Here is a 20,869-nt window from a genome sequence, read left to right as displayed (position 1 = left end):
GGATCCCTGGGTGGCTTAGGGGTTCAGCGCCAGCCTTCGGCCCCGGGGCGTGGTCCTGGAGACCCGGGATCGAGTCCTGTGTCGGGCTCCCTGCGTGGCGCCTGCTTCACTGTGAGCCTGTGTCTCTGCCTCTCTCTCTCTCTCTCTCATGAATGAATAAATAAAATCTTAAAAAAAAAAAAAAAACCTGTATCCCCAGTCATCTTTCTTGTTGAAAAGAGGAGTTGGGGTGCAATTTCATCCTTTTCCGATGTTGTTTATGATTATACAATTAGAAACTACCAAAGGTTAAATGGTAGAGAGGTAGTGAAGTAAGTTATTCTTTACTGATTTTTTAAAAATTTTTAATTTTCTATCGATCTTTAAGTGATACTGTGTTAGAAGAATACATAATGCCACAGGAGAATGTTCTTTATAGCATGTTTAATTAAAAAACCAGATCCAAATCTGTTGATGTGTTATAATTCCAATTTAGGGCAAAATATATTTAAAATTGGAGGGATGTGTGGAAAAAAACTCCTGGTTATCTCTGAGACTGAGGAAGAATTGTCTTGTGTGAATAAGTAACTTGGAATTTGAATATCTCTTACAATGATCCTTTAATTTGATCAGGATTTTTTTAAAGCTGCATTATGTTATTAGCCACATCTGGTATCTCCCCACACTGCCTGATGTCCCCCGTCTCCACTACAGGACTCTCCAGAATCTGAGCTCCTCGGGAGCTCCATGTCCCATTTGGGGTTTTATGGGGTGTCACGTAGCATTGCTCTGTGTTGGGCTTTCCGATCACACCTTCTGGAAGCCAGGTTTGTGTCCCTCCCTGAGATGTCTAGCAAGGTCTCCTAGAGTCGGAGGCCTGGCTCCTCTTCGTGAAGTGGGGGCCGAACCGGCAGGTGGCTCTGTAGATCAGGCTGCTCCATCCTGAGGTCGAAGCCTGGGGCCTCAGGCCTGGCTGGGCATTCTGCTGTGGCTACCGTTTCATTCCGACAGCAAGACTCAATTTTCCTGTTTCTCAAAATACCTATCTATCTCTTCCTTCCTTCCTTCCTTCCTTCCTTCCTTCCTTCCTTCCTTCCTTCCTTCCTTCCTTTTTGTTTTGAAGATTGGTTTACTTCTTTGAGAGAGAGAGAGAGAGAGAGAGAGAGAAAGCCCACCTACCTGCATGTGTGCACCCCGGGGCCAGGCAGAGGGAGCTGGAGAGAGACAGAGAATCTTAAGCAGGCTCCACACCCAGTGTGGAAGCTGACTTGGGGTTCCATCTCAAGACCCTAAGATCAGGACCTGAGCCAAAATCAAGAACCAGACACATTACCTGCTGTGCCACCCGGGCACCCCTCAAAATACCTTTAATACAGTCCTTACTAAAATTTGAATTTTTGTTAGATGTTGGGAATGAATTTGACCCTTGGTTATGTCTTTGGAAAAAAGGCAGGACCCCCTCCTCCCCCTGCTGTCCTCACTGTCCTCCTGACCCTTGTAAAACAAACAGGTGGGATCTGACCTCTGAGGTGAGAAAGCCCCTCCTCCTTTCCCTGTCACCGTTGCCCTGCGGACCACACAGGGGACACAGAGATGCAGAGGTGGCTTTGCCTTGGGGTCAGGGGTGAGGCAGGGAGTTTGCTCTGGAGGAGAGGTTCCAATACCCGCCCCCCCCGCCCCTCCCTGGGGACTGGGACTGACTGCTGGGCTGTGCCCCAAGTAGGGAGCCCCCAGGGAGGAGGGCAGCAGGCCTCAGAGGCGGCCTGCTTGGACAACGAGCCATGGCAGTGGGGTCACTGCCCGGGAACAAAGGAGCAGTGTTGTCAGAGTAGAGGAGGGGAGGACAGGGGTCAGGGCTGGCAGAAGGCCTTCCCAGCTCCCCAGCGGCGTTGGAGGTTGCTCTGTCCAGCAGGTAGGTGCTTCTTCCTCTGCGGTGTCTCCCAGCCCCACGCGTCCACGCAGGGGAGAAATTCCTTAGCATTTCCAGTTCTTGGAGCCACGTGCTCTCCCTGCCCCTGGTATTGAGATGATGGGAGACAGGGCAGCACATGCTTTTGGTCGTGATCCCAGGGCCTAGAGAATAGGGTCAGTGTTCCAGGGCCTCTGGAGGGGAAGTAATTATGGGAGCTGGATGAGAGAACCCTGTGCTCCCGTCACAGACCATGCTCCTCCCTCTCGAGGCCGGTGGTGGTTCAGAAAGCCTGCCAGGCTTGTGGGGGGCTAGTGGGGAGGGTGCTACTTGCAAACAGCAAAGGCCTGCGGGTCAGGTGGGCCACCTGCCCCACCGGAGTCTTCGAGGAAGGCACACACATTGAGGGGTTCATTGTCTCATTGTCTTCGATTTTATCTTAAACCTCAACAAGATATTTGCAGTTTTTCTCATACCGTCACAGGGAGGCTGTGTATTGTGGCCTTGACCACGCGCCCTTGAATGTTTCAGTTCCCTGTCCCCATGCGGGCATCCTGGGACAGGGCTCCATGCTCTCCCCTCCTGGTAGGATGTGGACAGCATCCATCTGGTTGTATGTCCTGGTGGCGTCCTGGTGGCAGGCTGTGAGCACCTCGGGAGGGGTTTCACTGAGCACACCTGTTTCCTGGCCTGCGTGAACACGCTCCTTGGGAATAAGAACATCCTGAATTAGTCATAAGAGTGCTCAAGTCAAGGTTGGGAAGGGGTGTCCACCAGGTCCACATCTCCCTTCCCACCAAGCTTCGTCTGGAATACCCAGGCCCACCATCCACAGCCATAGGCCTCAGACCTTTAGAGACCTTTGTGGATGCTCAGGGTCCAAGCCTTCAGTTCCCAGCCTGACCTGGGCTTGGTTGAATCTTGGCTCTGCTGTCTCCTCGTACTGAGGAGGCTGGGCAGATGCAGTGCAGTGCCACCAGGGCACCTGTTACTAGTCAGCCTGTGTTTATTGCTGCCCTGCTCCCTGTTCCCTACTGTCTCTGCTGCCCGGAGACCCCTGCTCCCAACAGCCCTGCTCTCTCTACCTTCTTCCCAAGGCAGTGGGGCCCGTTTGGCCCTTTGCTGACCTCTCACTTCTGCCAGCTTCGAGATACAGAATTTCCAGAGCACCTTAGTGTGCAGTGTCGCCATAGGCCTGCATGGTGTATGGTGGCAGATGACACATGAGGGCAGTGGCCCCACAGTCTTCTCGGCTCAGCTCAGCAGCCACCTCCTCTGATTCGATGTCCTGACCCCCACTTGAATAACCACACCTTCCTTTGTGTCCTCGCTGTATTATGGCCGGGTGTTCTGGAAAAACCACATCCTTTTTGGCCTCGCTGCCCTGACAGTGGCTGTGTCTGCCCCTGCCTGGGGTTCAGTCCATAGGGAGTGCTTGGTTTTCACTTGCTGAGTGAATGACCATGAAGTGGTGTGACCAGGGCCCCAGGGCCCCAGGGCCCCTCAGCCGCTGAGTGGTGGGGTTTGTTTCTGAGGGGATGGTGAGCTGGGGAGAGCAAGGCCCAGTCCTGGGAGGAGAGGGAGGACCCAGGGAGGGGGGTGCTCCCAGGGCGTGGGTGCCCAGAGCACATCAGTGCTGCCAGGTGGGGTGGGGGGAGGCCCGTGGAAGCACCGTGGCCTGAGAGGTGGAGGGGGGGCAGGAGAGCCGGTACATCGAAGTGGAGGGAACCATGGAAGCCTGGCCCCACTGTGAGGGCACATAGGGCGTGCACCCTGGTGCACTGCCTCTGTCCATTGCCTGTGCACTGGAGCCAGGCCCCTTCTGTGCTGCAGGCTGTGCTCGCGGCCCACCCCTTCAGGGTGTTCTCTCTTGGGGTTCACATCTCAGCTGCTGACTTGACCCTTGGTTGGTGGATCATTGGGCGCCCATTCAGCCAGCCGTGGACTTTCTCCATATCCCACCCCTTACAGGCTCCGGGTTTCGGGAGGGCCCAGGTAACTAGGGTGCACCCTGTCCTCCAAGTGGGGAGGCATAGCAGATGCATCATCCTAACCCAGGACTGTTGGGGCTATGGTGGAGTTTACCTCCTATTTCCTTTCCTGGTGAAAGGTTCTGGAATAGCACACAAACAAGTAAATATATAACTAGGTAGGGGGACTGGAGTCACCTTCTGAGGAGGCCTGTGGGGTCCCCAGAGGGAGGAAGAGACCTCTGTGTCAGAAGCAGGAAACTCAGGAACCTCTCTGCATTCCAGAAACCCAGTGGCTTTACCCCCAGTTGATGTGGGTTTTCCCACATCTTCCTCTTCTGTGGAGGGGGGGGTGGTTGCCATGGGAACCACTGCCTGCAGCCCGGCAGTACCAGGAGGGGGAAGCTAGTTCCTAAATCAGCTGTTGTGGGGGGAGGGAGGGTTGCTGTTGGGGTGGATGAGGGAGGAGGGCAGCTGGGAGGAAGGTGCTGGGTCAGGGGTTGGTAGGGACCTGTCCGGAAAATACTAGACTGCTTTAGGGGGCTCTCACTTTGGTATCAGAACCTGCTCTTTTCTCCCTATTCTTGGCCTTGGGGAAAGGCTGGTGGCCAGCACTCCCTGCCCCACCCCGTGGCGGGACTCTGCTGTGTAGGCACCCACTCCACCCTCGGTGGTGGCCCCCCAGTTGCCGTATAGTCCTCCCCACCCAGCAGTACTGCTCTGGCTGTAGACCTTTCTGTTTACCCCCGTGCTCTGCCTAGGAGCCCTCTGTGCCCTGCAGTTACCCTGCTGTGCTTGTGCACGCACGCACATGTGCGCGCGTGCACACACACACACACACACACACGGCTGTGCTCTCCCGTTACAAACCCTCTCAGGCTCCCATGGCCCTGGGACTCTGTGTGGCCTTCTCTCGAGCCTCTCTCCTCATCGTGGTAGGCTCCTACCCCTTGGCTGACCTGACTCCAGTGCTCTGTACTCAGGAGCCAGTTCTGACATGACCTCTTCCCTGACAGAGCTTACTTTCTTTTGGTTTCTCTTTTGGATCCCCCCACCCCCATGGCTTCCTAATCTCTCATGCATGCTGTGCTCCTGCCTTGGCCACCCTGGACGTCCTTGTTTGTGGATTACTGGTCTGTTCTCCATCTTTGCTGGCCCTGCTCCTTGTGTCTGGACCAAGCCTGGGGGCCTGGCCCAGGGAAGGTGCTGGGCGATGTGGAACAGGGCAGAGTGATCTGTGGCTGACAGGAGACATTGATAAAGGTTCCTGGGGAGACGAGAAGCGGCAACTGCATCGGGTGAGGTAACTCTGCCAGTTGATACAGTGGCTGTTCCAGTGAGCCGTCCGAGGCACACCTGCGCTAACAGTTTAAACTCGACGTCACCCATGCCAGGAAACCATCCTTGACCCTGTCCAGGATGACCTGGCTTGATTCAGGTGACCCTGGAGTCCTCCTCTTACTGGCAGGGCTATAGTAAGGCAGGCCCTGGGGCAGAAGTCTGAATTTGCTGATTAATTTGTAGACCCTGGGAAAGCCCATGCCCAATTTCGCCCTGCTGCCCTGCTCTAGAAAGTGGTTCCTTTCACGTGACCCGAGGGCCTTTTTGTATCTCTGCTTTCACTCTGAGTATCTTCTGGCGTCTCTGTGTCTTGACCTCCAATGTGGTTCTTGAGCAGCTGTTACCTCAGTGAGCGGAAACCCATCAAGCCCTTTGTAGGAGGCCCAGGCTCACCCTGCAGACAAGGACTAGCTTCACCGGGTACACGAGCTGTCCTGCCTCTTGCCACCTGTTGACCTGAGCTTACAAGCAGCTGCTCAGAGCCACAGAGCACATCACTGTCTGTAGCGTAGTTTTCCCTCCAGGAGTCCTTGCAACTCCCCAAGGTCATCATATGCTGCTCCAGGACATCACTGAGCAGAAGATAGTCAAGGGCATCAAGCTGCCCCCTCGCTGCTGGTATGTGTGTGATCCGTGGGGATTTCCTCCCATCGCAGAGCCAGGGTGGGTCACATGCATTTTCTAGACTCACCTGTGGTGATTCAGTCAAGTTTCTAAATTCTGTGAGCTGGCATGAGTTTTCCCAAGTGAATCCGAGATCCCACTGTGTCAATCTCCAGCACACATGAGCTTTTTTAAGCACCCAAGAAGTCCTGTGCTAAAGACACTTGTTTAACTTGACCCACGGCCAGCACCTTTTCAAGCGATTTTGAGTGCTGAACTCTTTTTCATAGAATGTGCTTAATTTTTTTTGAAAAGCTCCTTCATCAATATTACATCAAATGCCAGTTTGGGAACGGCCTCCAGGAATGGTCTTTTTTTGGACTGGAAATAAGTGAATACAGCGAGCGTACTGCTTTGGGGCTTAAAATATAATCTATGCAGGCTTTGTAGAAGTTTGACTCAAAGTTTTCCTGCCTTGTTGTTAAAGAGGGTACGCAGAGAGTATGTATTTTTGGCTTGGCTCAGCCATTTGTGACCTGAGCTGCCAGTTGCCATTCTGGGAGGAACATAGAGATAAAAGATACATTGAGATGTGTTTTCCGTTTTCAGCAGAAAAAAAACATCCCAGGCTGTGAGTCAGGGCTGGGTGGGGAAGAAGAGAGCACGGCTTGGGACATGAAGTGGGGCTCCCACCAAGGGGTGGGCAGCTCTTCTCATGTCAGGAGCTCTTGGGGCCAGACTCAGAGGTCTCAGTGGGGCCCGGGGCCCTCATCTGTAAGACCGGGCCCACAGGCTCTCTTTGAAGCATCCTAGAGTTTGAAGTCCTTACCTAAGCCCCTTGTTCTGTGGGGCCAAAAAATGACAGCAACCGAAGGCCAAGTATGAGTGCTTGCAGCATGTCCTAGGCGGTGTTGGCACCTTGCATGTGTTAATTTCCAGAATGGTCTCTCCAAAGGGAGCCGAGACCACGACTCCCTCCCCAGTGCCTTCCAGTGGCTTCCCCTCCCCCACAACCACATTCCCAACTCCTGATCTGGCCCTTGGAGGCTCTGCGCAGCCTGCCCCCTCTCCTTGTCCCCCTTCACCCGGAGATCCATTCAACACAGCCTCTGCTAGGGGTTCCACACTGGCTTTCCTAGTTCCTTGGAGCTCCCTTCCCTCGGATCTTTCCTGGGCTTTTCTTGTCCCTGTCTCAGCTCACATGGTGCTTCCTGAGGGAGCCTTGCATTATTTCCCTGGGCTGCTGTAACACATTCCCACAGCCTGGAGCCTAAACAACAGATTAATTGTCCCACCGTTCTGGAGGCCGGGAGACCGGGTGTGGGTAGAGGAGCTTCCTTACTAATTGCATCTGCAATGACCCCATGCCAAATAAGGTCACATTCTGAGACACTGGGGGTTAGGACTTTAATATAACATTTTTGGAGAGCACAGCTAAAACCTTAACGGGCCTTCTCTGATTAGGACCCCCACCCTTCCCATCATGCTCTTTACACTGCTTTATTGACATAATGTGTGGTGGATGCCTGGAGGCCTCCTATGTATGTTTATGCCCCACCGCCCCCCTCACTAGAGTATGAGGTCCTGAGAATAGGGCCTTGGCCATCTTATCTACCACTGTGTGTCTTCAGTTCTTGGGCCATGCCAGGCCCAACGTATTCACTCACAGGAATGAATGAATGTACGCACACGTGGGCAGATGAGTGAATGTGTGGATGAAAACACAGCCCTGTGAGGCAGGTACCCTTGTCCTCATTTACCACCCACACACTGAGATTTCAAGAAAACAAGAACCAAATGAAGGACAACGGTCTTTTATGTATGATTTGTGAACTGCTGGCGATTTCTCTTTTATTTAAATCTGAAAGCACAGAAGCAAAGATTGCTATTATGCATTCTCGATGTTTTGAGAGTTTGCCAAATGGGACACGTTATACCCCATTTTATTTTCGCCCTTTCCTGTCATTTCTGCTGAATGCAGATGCTCACCCTGGTAACCCACAGGGTGTTCTTCTCACCTTTGTCACCATGTGTGCCCGGCACACTGTGTGAGGCTTTGGTGGGTGCGTCGGGCACCAACTTCAAGTTTACTGTCTGGGACAGAGTTTGGGATCCAGTCAGTAGTGTTCAGTCTGAAATCCTCTGTTGGAAGTGCAGGGAGAGCACGGCAGGGGCCTGGGGAGGCACTGGCGAAGAAGTGGTAGCATTTGAACTCCTCTGGCTGGGAGCGCAACTGGAGCCCTAGACTTCATGGCAGCTCAGGCTTTTAGCTCTGGGGGACGGTCAGGTGAGATGAGCTGAAACCTGTCTGTGAGAGTCTTGTCCCTGTGCCTCCTTTCCTTGTCCACCCTCTAGGGTCTCTGAGGGTCAGTGTCTGGTGACTCTTTCATCCTGCATTTTGCTCAGCTGTAGATACCTATGATCAGGGGCCCCCAAGATACCCCTGGTCTATCTGCTTGCCAGGACAAGACTCAGGCCCAGGAAGCTGCTTGGGCCACCAGAATGTGGCAGCTCCTTGCTCTGCCCTTCTGTGCTGTGGTTGGAGCCCTGGCATCTCTAGCCCCCAAGAGGTCATGGCCTCTTGGCTTGGCTAAGAACACAGTTGCCACAAAGCCATCCAGGCTCTCGGACAACATGGAAGCAGTATCCTCCCCACAAGGTGCATTTCTTGGAACTGGTGGGGCTGGAACTGGTGTGTCCGTGTTGTCTGGTCGATCTCCAGGGCTTGTGTGTCCTTGCTTGCTCAGGGGAGCCTGCGGGTGATGTAGTGTCTGGGACTTGAGAAGTCTTTGAAGAAGTCAAAGTCAGGGAGCACCCCCTCCCTGAGCCCAGCACCAGTGGCCTTGGGTGGGTGAGTGTGTCGAAGAAAGAATGAGGTGTGGTGGCCATGGGGAAAGGGGTAGGTAAGAGTTTGTGGTCAGGAATCCCTTGGGCCTGCCCCCTGTTGGCTGTGACCTTGGACAACTTACCTGATCTCTTTCTCTCTGTCTTGTTTTCTTAATGGAGAATGTGGCTAACAGGTTCCTGGAGGGGTGGTAATATAAGTGCTCAATAAGCATTGTGTGAATGGGTGGGTATATGGATGGATGTTCGGAGTCTTCAGCCTCAGGGTTCAATTCAGTGCCTGTTTGTGGCACCTGGAAGAGCCAGGCCCTGTGCCAGGCCACGTGGGGGTCACAGGGAGGAAGACGGGACAGTCCCTGACCTTGGCAAGGATGCACAGGCTGTAGAGAAGCCAGTGGTGTAAGCATGATGCTTGGGAATCAGAGTGTGCAGGAAAGTCCATTCTGAACCTGAACGGCAACTACTGGGGGGCATCAGTGGTGGAGGAGCCAGCAAAAACTGATGAGAGGCCAGGGGCACTGAGTAGAGAAATCTAGGAAGGGAGAGGCAATGGCCCACTCCTGGGGATCTTGCTTGTTAGAAGGCCCGCTGTGGGCCTGCATGCTGCTGGGCTTTACCAGCACTGTCTCATCAAATGCTGGAGGCAGGTGTCCTTGGCTCCATTTTACAGATGAGGAAACAGGCTCAGAGAGGTTGGTGGTCACTGACTAAAGGCCCAGGCTCGGGCATGGGTGGCTCAGTGGTTGAGCATCTGCCTTGGGCTCAGGGTGTGACCCCAGGGTCCTGGGATCAAGTCCCACATTGGGCTCCCCACAGGGAGCCTGCTTTTCCCCCTTCCTGTGTCTCTGCCTCTCTCTGTGTCTCTCATGAATAAATAAAATCTTTAAAAAAATAAATAAATAAAGGCCCAGGCTCTGTCCACTACTTCCAGCATTCCTGCCAGTACTGAGACCTGGCATTGGGCACCCAGTGACAGAGATTGCCCTGGCTGGGCATGTTTGTCAGCAAGCCACTGTAACAAACTTCCCAGCATCTCAGAGGTTTAACACAGTGAAGGTTCTATTTCTTGCGTGTGTCATATTCCGATGGTGGTTTCTCTAGACAGTGGCTCAAGACTCTGGGTTCTCTTTATTGCGTGACTCTCATCCCAGAGTCCTTGTCTCTAGAGACATGGACGAAGTCAGAGATCTGACCATAGCCTGGGGCCTGGGCATCCCGTCGATGTCCTCTGATGGTGGGAAGCCACGAACAGCTGCTCCTTCTTCTCTGCTGCTCTCTGGGTGATGGAGCCCTGGCGCCTCTGGCCAGCAACCAAGGAGAAGAGAGCCAGGGTTCCTTCTGGTTCTGATACCTACGCTATGAACTGGGAGAGGTTTTCAGTGAGCCCCTTGTTGCACTTGAACAGACCAGGCTGGTTAGGTGGACACGGCTGACAATGAGCCATCTCTGTATGATTTGGAAAGGGGACCAGAAGGACAACAGTGGAGGCCGTCACCCTTTACAGCTGGCTATCCCATCGCTTACTGGGTGGCTAGTGTGTGTGCTCTACGACCTGGGTAATTAGTAATGAGGGTGCAAGTGCATGTGGTCTGCGTACATGTTGTGGAAGTGTCCGTGTCCTGGGCACTCAGAGCTTTAGTTACTGGAGTCTTGTCCTCCACGTGTCCTGCCCATCTGTGTCCCTGGGTGTGTGTCCTGGCTCCTCCTTGACTAGCTGTGTGACCGGGGTCCTTGGGGTCCTCATAGGTATAATGGGGATAACAATTGTTTCGCCTCCCAGGTGGTTGGGGGCTAGCTCACAGTGATGTCTGCACACAGTAGGTGCTCCGTGCCTGTTAGGTGCTGGCTGGGTTTCGATTCAGGTCTGGCTCCAACATGTGCTCTTTATATGTGCTGCTACCTGGTAATTTAAAAAATTACGTAAGTAATACACCTCACTGATTAGAAACTAAAGAGTGAGCACATGTACGCTGCTCCCCATAGCGTCCCCTGGTTCCTCTGGAGAGTGCCACTTTGACGAGCGTCTTGTGACCTTCATCATGTACAAGCAGTGTGCGTGTAAATCTTTTCTTCTCCCGTAGGTAATGCTCCGTACTTGGCAGTCTGCACCCTCTTGGAGATCTCTCCTTCTCAGTACAGAAGACACTCCCCATTCTCTCCTGTGGCTGTGTGCTGTTCCGTGTCAGGGTTCCCATTAGATGCCTGGTCTGTCCCTTTTGGTAGACTTTTGTCTCCTACTTCCTCCTTCCCCCTTCCTCCTTCCCCTTTCCTCCACTTCCTCCTCCCTCATCTCCCCACCCCTCCTCTTCTGTGCAGCCTTGCATAGCAAATACAGTAGCAATGCCTGACTTTGCACTTCACCTGGGATCGGTTCCTAGAATTGAACCTGCTGTGACTTACACTTGAGACAGATACGACCAACTTGTTTCCTCTTGAGATGATTTGGATTTGCACTCCCCCCACCTTGGGTTTGAGTCCCTGTTTCCCCACACCCCGATCAACAGTGTTTTATCAATTTCTCAGACCAGCTAATCTGGTGGGTGAAAACTGGTATCTTAACGTAGATGTAATTTGCTTTTGTCTCCTATGTGACGTTGAGCATTTTCTAACACTTACGTGCTTTGGAGCTGTTTTTATTCACTTTTCCATACTCATGTCTGAACATTTTCTTTTGTTCACTTTTTATTTTTGTAGTGTTGTTTCTTTATTGGTGATTTGTTGGAGCTTGTTATATATCAAAAAACCAGACATTGGTGACATGAGTATACCACGTTCTTCTCAGCAGAAAGATTCAACGTCAAATCACTGGTTTCCCCTAGATTGCCCATAAACATAACTTGCCCCCAGCCCCAGTTCTATTCTAGAAGACATGTAGAAAACAAACAAATGAGCATGACTTTGAGGAAAATTCTGAAAAAGGAAGAATAATGAGGGGGAACTCACTTATAGCTACTATAATTAAAATGACTTGGGGGGAGGAAAAGGAAAGCCAAACCATTGTGGTTATTGGTGCCAGACCATACAACTTAACGGAGAATCGAAAAAGGGCAAAGTAAATGTGGGGGTTAATATATGAAAATAGTGGAGTCATCTACTGAGCCAACACAGCATGCCACTGTTGGCTCAGTAGAGGCTGCCAAGCCAAGCGCCCTGAAGCCAGCAGCCCCCCATTCAGGGCCGACACCTGTTTAACATCCTCATTTTGGCACCTTTTTCACTTGACTTAAGGTGCTTTTGCCACAATGGCAATCTCTACTTTTCTACGATTCAGAATGTATTATGTTTTCATTTCTTTGATTCTTTGCACCTCAATTTTTTTAAGTTCTCTCGCAGATTCTCCAAATATTTATTTTTTATTTTTATCATTAAATCTTTGCTCCACCTAGAATTTATTTTGGTGGGAGACAGGAGGGTGTGCATCTACTATAATTTTTTCCAGATGGATACTGAATGATTGCAGCAACATTTATTAATAATCCATCTTCTATCTCCTGTTTTTTTTTTAATACCACTGTCTTCATCTATGGACTCCATGTTTATTTAGCTCTTTTTGGAGCCATGGGCAAGACTGTGCTGGGGTGCCTGTACTGTGGCGGCTCCAGATGGATGCAGTCCGGCCTCCAGTCCACAGACCCATGTCTTAGACCATGCTGCTGCTGCTCCTGTCCCTGCTGTCACCCGGAGGACAGAGGAAAGCAGAGGGCTTAGGAACCCCTGTCCTGGAGCCGTGAGGACAGGGGGGCAAGAGACCTAGCTCCCCTAATTGCTTATGCTTATACAACCTCCGTCAGGTTGGGTAGCCCCCCAGAATGTTCTTTGCCACATCTATTAAGTGGTAGCAGCCTCCCCTGCTTCCCAGGGACATTGGAAGGATTAGAGGAAATACCTGTGGGATGGGCTTAGCACAGCAAGCACCCTGGGCATCTGCAGGGTCCTGGTGGTGCTGATCATCAGGAGTGCTCAGGCAGAGAGAGGCTTATCTCGAAGCCAGAGAACATTCAGCCTCACGTCAGGAGGAAGATCCTAACTGCCGACATCTGTGTGTGGGGGTGTTCTGTTCACACGGGGTCGGCTCCTGTGTCCTTGTGGCGTGCTGGGGTGGTTTCAGGAAGGATGTCTCCTTACCCCTCTGCAGGGGAGGCAGGGGGCTGGACACTGCCCTGCCCTCTGTGCTTAGGGTGGCTGAGGAAGAGGATGGGCTGGAGGGAGCAGGGTGTGCTAAGGTCAGGAGGACTCTGGGTTTGCTCCTCTGCCCAGGGATGGGGGATTAGGAGGGAGCACCCCCCATTCTGAGACGCTCACTCTCTCTGCAGTCAGCCTTCTTTAACATGACCTTTGACTCCTCTTCCCATGGGACTGGATCTGCCAGCCCTTTTCATGCTGTTTTCTTTTTTTTCTCCAGTCTGTGGCTTGTGTGTTCCCCTCAGGACAGGACCAGGCTGGTGCCTGGCACCTAATGGGAGGGTTTGGTTTCCATGCCCTGACTCCTGCCAGCAGCTACCACTGAGAACCGGAGCTTGTAGGAAGCAGCACATTTCGCAGAGCCACGCAGGGTCAGGCAGCTTCAGGGGCTGTTCTCAGTGGTGCTGGGTGTGGCTCCGTTCGGGGTTTCCACCTTTCCATCCTAGAGGATTAGACACTTAATCTTCTCTTGTACAGGATAAATCCCCATTGCCTTATTTCATCTAAATATTGAATTATAATTTAAAAAAAACACCCAACAAAAGCCCAGTCTCAACCTGATAAGCTACCTGTAAGTTACCTTTTGCTTTCTTTAACTTTTCTCCCCTTTTCCTTCCCTTCCATTCTTTTTTTGTTTGAACAAATGGGAGAAGAAAAAACACAGGGGCACACAGTTAGGACTAGGGTATGCTGTATTAACAAACAACCCAAAATCTTCACAGCTTAAACCAGGGGGTGGTTGTGTCTCATCCCGGCCACACGACCCTGGGGGTCTGCTGGAACTCTGTTTGAAATTGCTCAGAGATCCAAGGCTCCTCCACCTTGAACATTGCCAATCCTGTGCCAGCACGGAGAGCATTCAGGAGGCCCAGGTACCTGCAGCTAAATGCTGAGCCAAGAGGTGCCAATTCACACTGTCTCACAGCTCATTGGCCAGAACCAGTTACTTGATCGCATCCAGTGGCAAGTGAACCAGGATGTGCATCCTGCTGTGTGTCTCGATGGGCTGCTATCCCCACAGTGACCTGTGTGCCCAGATCCTCTCATGTTCCGGTTGTGCTTCCTTTCTAGCTTTGTCCACAGCAGACGTTGGTTCACATGGTTGGGGCACACCGCTTTACCCTGTGCTAGTCTCCACTAGGCCTCCTCCTAGTGGAGGAGTAATTCTTTTGTACCCTCTGGTGTGGGTGTACCTGTTGTTACGGTACAGCCAGTCTCATTTTGGGGACGTGTATTCTGTGTCCTGTGTATTTTGTCGATGTGACCTCAGCAAATATCCCTGGACCAGGAGTGATTCTTCACCTGTTGATTTTTTTCCTTAGGCCAGCACCTTGGGAATCGTCTCACTGGGTCAAAGGGCATGGTTGTATTTATCTTTATAATCTACCCTTGAACCTGGCTCCCTAGCATTGGACAAGGACCAGGGTTTTCTTATCTCCTAAGAACCTGGGGTTAGCCATTTTCTTAAGGAGCCACGCTTGCTGAGTGGGTATAAGTTTTTTGGCTCTTTGAAATAAAGTCAGTTTGCAAACGCCCAGTACTTTGGAACTGTAAAGTATGTTGGTCATGATACTGTGAACTCAACTTGGCCCCTCACCTTCTGGGAGAGAAAGGTTTTTCACTCTTCCTCCTTAACCAGATCACTGTGTGTTATTACCGAGGAATTGGAAACCAGTTACTGAGAAATTTGGGAATCGGGTCAAGAGGTGTTGGCGACCATCCGCTCCCCCTCCTGGGGCTGGAGTGCCTGCAATGACCAGCACTGTCCCAGCAGCCCTGCCTGCTGATGTTGGTGGTGACCTGCAGGTGGCCTCCTGCTCCTGACCCCTCTGAGGGCCACTTTGCTCTCCTTTGCGCGTGAGAGTTGCTCTTGCTGGGGAAGAGCCTTCAGCCTGCTCTCCCCAAGTTGTCTTTTGGAACCAACCTTGTGGGGAAGACACGTGGGTGCTGTGTCTTCCAAGGCGGGGCTCCCCTTTGGGGTCTGATCATGAGGCAGTAGATCTGACTTTTTCTTCAGTGGACACCTGTTACTGCATGGCGAGCCTTTACATATTGGAGATGGGGCAGTTCTGTCCCAGATGCCCAGAGCCCTGGCGAGCGCAGAGGAACAAAGCAGACAGGCACCCACATGCCTTCCCTCCAGGCTGTTTTGTCTAGACCCTGATCAAGGCAAAACTTTTCATGTAGTAACTTACATTTGAAGACATACCACTCCACAGGAGTGAACTAGAGGAGAAGGGGATGATGGCAGGAGAGAGACCCGGGTCTCAGGCAGCTGTAACTCCATGACCCTCAGTCCATTCCTTAATTTCTCTGTGACTCAATGTCCTCAGCTGCACCTCATGCAGGAAGCTCCTATCAGCATAGTATGTGGCCCATGGTAAGAACTTTCCAAATATTAATCGTTATTAACAATGACAGTAAGTTTTATTGTGGTAGCAAACCCTTTGAGGAGTCTCATGTGAGTCAGTACAAGTGACCTAGCTTTGCAAGATTCAAATTCTGCCTTGTGCTTGAGCCCTTCTTTATAGAAAGTCAGGGAAATTTCGACTGGTCAGCAATAATGTGAATCGTAAGAACAGGAAAATAAAAGAACTGACATTTATGGAGCGTGCTAGTGAATAGGAAAAACATGCCTCCTGTGATTGTCCTTTACTCTCTCATGTGTACTACACACTCAGAACACGTCTAACACCAGGTGTGCGAGCTACACTCTAACCCTCACTGCGTGTCCTGCAACTTACCTCAGTTCTGACAGCCTCTGTCTGGAGATAGTATTAGATCCACAGCCAAAGGGCTCAGTCCCACAGGCCTGCTCCCCCACCCCACACGTTCAGATGCGACTCTCAGGTCCAGCTTGTCAACTGTGCTCCTGACCGGCCAGATGGCTCTCAATTGGAGGATCCCAGGACCCCCTCCTCAGGTTTGATTAATTTGCTAGAGCAGCTCATAGAACTCAGGAGCAATTTCCTTCATGTTTGCTGGCTTATTATATGGGGCTATGTTAAAGGATCTAGTTGAACATCCAGATGGAAGAGAAGCGCAGGGTGAGGTATGTGGGAAAGGGTGCAGAGTGCCCTGTCCTCTGGGAGCACCTCCGTGTGTTCACCAGCCTGTAAGTGGTCCAAGCCCTGCACCTTTGGGATTTTTATGAGTCTTCATTGTGTTGGCACAATCCATCATTAACTCCATTTCCAGGCCCTCTCCCCTTGCTGGAGGACAGGAGATGGGGCTGAAAATGCCAAACTTCCAATTGTGGCTTGATCTTTCTGGTGACCAACTTCCATCTGGAAGCCCACCAAGCTGTGCCTCATTAGAACAAAAGACTGTGCCAGCAGCTAGGAAGTCCCAGGGGGAGGCTGCATAATCTTGCTGTTGGCTGGGAACAGTTAGGAGTCAGCATGAGCTGTGAGACCTCAGTGTGTTATTTAGCCTCCATGCCTATCAGGGGTCCTGATCGCAGGCTGTTGCAAGAACTGTATCAGGTCATGTGCGTAGAGTGCCTAGAATAGGGCCTGGTCGGGCTCTATACTTACTAGAGAGTCTGCTTGAGATCCTCTCCATCCCTAACCCTCTACCACTCCTGCCTTGCGTGCACTCTCTCCCTCTCTCTAAAATAAATAAATAAATCTTAAAAAGAAAAGAACAGGGCCTGGCTCAAGGCAAGTGTCTGAGACCTGACCCTAGCCACAGGAGGGTGGTCTTCAGCCTCTCTGACTCCTGCACGGCCTCCATTTACAGCCTGTCTGGCCGTTCAGAGAGGTGTAGGTTGTTTACAGCAGCCCAGACTTCTGCAGGCACCAAATACCTTGCATCTCGCATCCAGGGAGGATGAGCAGCCTTAGCATGGTGTGGGAGCCATTTTCCCAGGTCCCTTGCCTCCCTGATGAGCCCCAGAGATGGTCTTACTTTTTTTTTTTTTTCCATATCTGGCTGCTTCTTGATCCTGTCAGGGAAGCACGTGTGGAAGTTTGGGAGAGAAGGAAGACCAGCACCCTCTGTTGGGGTGCCCTCCACTGCATACATGCTCTCTCCGTGGGGGCTGTATCAGGGTGCCAGTCAGGGGTCAGTGCCTTTGTGCAGAGGTGGTCACCTGTAGCCCCCGACGCATTGGCAACGAGCAGTGCAAGTTGAGAACTGAATGCGGATGGTTTCTGCAGCTGCCCCTGCCACATGCATTACATTCCACCTTTCTTCCCCCATTTTTCCCTCTCCCTCCTTCTCCAGGAGGCTGTTTCTAACCCCCCAATAGGAAGGAATCCCCCAGCTTTCTGGAATGTCCCTTCTAGTTGGTCTGCATTGTTTACTTTGTTCTTCAAAACACTCAGTTGAATTTAGCAAACTCTTCTTACCTCAAGCCAGGAACATGTTCTAGGTCCTCGGGATGCAGTCTCAGCCCTGGTTGGTGGGGGATCTCGGGATCTGCTGGAAGAATATGTTAAAGAAATGACTTGATATTTGGAAGTTAAATTGCAACCCCGGCAGGATGTGCAAAGGGTCCCAGGACTTTGGGTGAGACCAGGGAACCATTAAATCTTCCTGTTTGGGGTGCAGTGAGTTGAGAAGTCTGGAAAAGCATTGAACTTTGGAGCTGGGACTTGAGAAGTGAGTGAGAGCTCACTGTGTGGATGAGGGCTTGTGGGCAGGGGGACATTCTAGGCAGACAGGTGGCTCAAGCACAGGAGCTTGTACCCCAGGCAGGACTGGAGCGGTGTGTGGCCGTGGCATTTGGCTCTGCTTCTGCAGGGCCCCGGGACATTCACGTCACTGGCCCAGAGTCCTGAGAAGGGAGTGCAGGGGCCATGTGTGCCAGGCACCCAGGAGGTGCCCAGAGAATGCTCGTTGAGTGAATGAGTGAGCAAGCAGTGGTGGGATGTTATCTAAGCACTCAGGGCGGCGTTAACACCGCATCTGCTGTAGAGCAACCCTGTGCCACATCGGTAAATGTGATGTTGTAATCCACCGAAACAGCCCAGTAAGGTGTCGGGAATAGTGACGTCCTCATTTTATGGATGGGAAAGTGAGGCACAGAGCAGTTTCCGGCTGTGATGGGGTTTCCAGGCGTCTGCCATGCCCATCTTCCTCTCCTGATGAGGTCAGTGGGGGCCAAGGGGATATTCAGAGCCTAGATCACTTTGAATACTGGGCCAGGCACGATTGGGTCGATCGGGTCACTTGCTATGGAAGTCAGAGGTGACATTCCAGCCACTGGGGTTTGCAGGCCTTTGTTCCAATCCTCCCGGCCCTCCCCCCTCCAGCCAGCCTCCCATCATAGTTGCTGAGGGAAACACTGGGCCCTTGTTTCCTCTGAGTCCTGAGCTCTGAGTGCTGCGCAGAACACCGTCCTGCCTTGGCCTCACAGGGTGGCGTGACTCGGAAGCATGGCACCCACAGATCTCCTCCGGCCACAGTGGGCGGCCCTTTCATTGAGACATCCTTGTTCCTGCTGAGGAGGATCAGACCCCTTCTGCAAGGGAGAGCAAGTCTCTGAGAAAGTTCCCTTCTCTGGAGGCTGAGTGTGGCAGTGGAATTGAGTGGCAGTGGAAATGAGTTCCCTTCCCCACCCTATCTGGGAGGTACAGCTGGCCCACCAGGGTCCCCTCCTCTGCAGGAATACCTAGGCCCTGCCTGAGCACCTGTCCCCAGTGGGCTCCTTGAGAGGACGGTGGACTATTCAGGGTGCATGTGACTTACCTGGCCGCTTGAGGAGAAGCCACGCTGGAGAACTTTCTGGAACCAGTGGTAACTCCAGTCAGGCCTCAGTAAAGATGCTGCACAGAGAGACGGCTAAGCCAGGACCAGACCAGGCCTGATGTGCGTTCCAAGCGGCTGTTCTTGTGAAAGGGTTTTATTGGCATAAAAATGCTTGGAAAATATACAAAAAGAGGTGGCAGCCTTCCAGAACTCAACTGTTTACCTTCGTGGAGCGGCTGGGAATGTGGAGAGCTTATTTTCCCAAACAGCCCGTGCACATCAGATCTGCAGGGCGCAGGCAGGTGCCAGGCTGGGATGAGCTAGGGGCATCTCCTATGCCCACCTCCTTTCCCAAGCTCCCAGGACACATTTCTGTCCCCTCCTGGCCCACAGGAGAGCTGGGAGCTTCTGTCTGGAGATGGGTGTGCTGCTGGGGTTGAAGTTGCACTGTGTGACCACTTCTCTGACCCACTTCTCTGCCATTTCCAACTGCCTTGGTCTGAAAATTTTGGCCTGTTGTTTGTGGTGCCTATTACAGTGGAGCCACAGGTTAGGGCAAATATGGGTTTGTGTCTGTGGCCTCTTTTGAGAATTTGTTCCTTTGCCCATGTGACCACTTTCCACTGGCTTCACTCCCTTCCTTCAAATTCTGTTTGTTTTGCTTTGTTTTCCTGGGAAGTGGGTCTGGATGGAAACGTAATACTGAATCCACAGACAGGATCAGGAGGGTCCATGCAAGTCCCTGTGTTTATCAAAGGGGAAACTGAGGCCCAGGGGGATGACAAGCCAGGCTTGTGTGCAGGCCCAGAACACTTGGCACCTCAGCTGTGGGGCCTCCCTCCAAGCCCCTACCGGGCCGTTTCCCAGCCACAAGGCTTTGCCCGATAACTTTTCCTCCCTGGGCTCTTGGTGTCCTGGTCTGTGACAGTGGGCTTGCTGTGAGACCAGCAAGTGCTGCTTCCCTTCCCACCCAGGAGCCCTAGAGGGGTCAGCTTCTTAGCCAGTCTGACTTTTGTTCTAGTTTGTATGTAAGCTAGTCACCACTGGGTGACAGTATTATTGTGAGGTCCAATTTTTTTTTCTTAATAAGGGAAATCCCTTAACATCTTTTCTGGCAGGCAACAAAAATAGGGGAAGAGTTAAGAATACCACCAGGAAAGAGTTCTTTCTGAAGGTTTGACCTTTAGAAGAGTTTAAATAAGAGAGGATGACAGGGTGTGGGCTGGGTTGGGGCAGCTGCCAGGACGTGGTGAAGCTCACAGAGTGGCAAGCTATCACCACCCCTGGCCGAGGGGACAAGAGGAGGTGGGTGGTACTGGGAGCCCTGGGGACAGGGAAGACTTGGGAGAGGGGTTGCATGCTTGATAGGGAATGTGAGGATGGTGGGAACAGACCCTGGTCTTCTCTCGCCCATCTTCTCTTGTGCTTCCGTGGGCCCCTCGGCCAGAAGCCAGGACAGGGCAGCCAGGTGGTTGTGGCACTAGAGCTCCACCTCCCAGGGCTAAGTGGGCTTTGGTGATGGGGGCAGGCACTGAACTACAAGCAGAGCCTCAGATCTGCATCTGAGCACCACCATCTCATCACTGTCAGACCCGAGTGGGTCCCCACTTTCCTCATTTGTAAAATCACTTTCTCATCAGGTGGTTGGAGAATAAGAACCTAGCCTGATGCCTGCCTGGAGTGAACATCCAGAGCTGTCATATGACTTCTTTGCTAGGAGTTTTTGAAACAGCCTGGCACCCTGGAGGGAGTCCCACTTGTGTGGGGGTGGGGACGGGGGTAGGCTGGTGGCTTTCTCCAGCTTCTGCTGAGGTCCTCGAGGTCAGCCAGGTGCCAGGCTGGCACTGCTGACTCCAGGGAACTGGACTTACAGGTGATGGTGGCTAGGTGCCGGGCGACAGACATCTGGTGGGTCAGGAAGCATGGTGTCAGGCCGCCCCAGCTGTTGGCAGGTGCTCCTGTCTTGGGGTCAGGTGGTGGCGACTGTCTGTCAGCTGGGTGGCTCTGGCTCCCTTGGGACGTGATCTTCCCAACCCCTTGTTCTTGAAAAAATAAACACAGCCCCCCATGGAGCAGGGCCAGTCGCGCCCATGGGGCCCGGGCAGTTGCGCACTCCCTCTCTGTGGCTGTGATGAGCCCTGATTCCCATGTGTGTACCTTCTGCACCTGGCAGCATGGGGCCTGGGGACAGAAACACAGACATGGGGCCTGCCGATGACTTCTAGAGGCCCAGTGGCTTCGTGCCTTCGTCCCTGTCTGCATTTTCCATGAGTACCAGCCCCTCTCCTGCCCCCTGTCCCAGTGCTGCAGGGATGTACAGGGATGAGGTGGGGGTGGGGTGGACAGC

The 20,869-nt window shown here is 52.5% G+C and overlaps 1 protein-coding gene and 1 long non-coding RNA gene across 9 annotated transcripts in view; one reads left to right on the top strand and one right to left on the bottom strand.

The window, feature by feature from the left end:
* ITPK1 (inositol-tetrakisphosphate 1-kinase) overlaps nucleotides 1-20,869 on the top strand; it is a 179,739-nt gene that overhangs the window by 71,979 nt on the left and 86,891 nt on the right. The gene's annotated exons all lie outside the window — the stretch shown is intronic.
* LOC119872809 lies at nucleotides 2,306-20,724 on the bottom strand. 2 transcript variants are annotated; one of them, XR_005363026.1, is made up of 4 exons: nucleotides 20,394-20,724; nucleotides 18,523-18,599; nucleotides 17,181-17,253; nucleotides 2,306-2,594 (listed from the first exon to the last, which is right to left on the bottom strand). It is a non-coding gene; the product is annotated as an uncharacterized LOC119872809 (long non-coding RNA). The 2 variants fall into 2 exon arrangements; XR_005363027.1 differs by lacking the exon at nucleotides 2,306-2,594 and adding an exon at nucleotides 12,048-13,270.

This window comes from Canis lupus, chromosome 8 (assembly GCF_011100685.1).
Source record: "Canis lupus familiaris isolate Mischka breed German Shepherd chromosome 8, alternate assembly UU_Cfam_GSD_1.0, whole genome shotgun sequence".
Lineage (NCBI taxonomy): Eukaryota > Metazoa > Chordata > Mammalia > Carnivora > Canidae > Canis > Canis lupus.
Note: the sequence above shows the minus strand (reverse complement) of the source record. Positions and strands in the feature narration are given on the sequence as shown.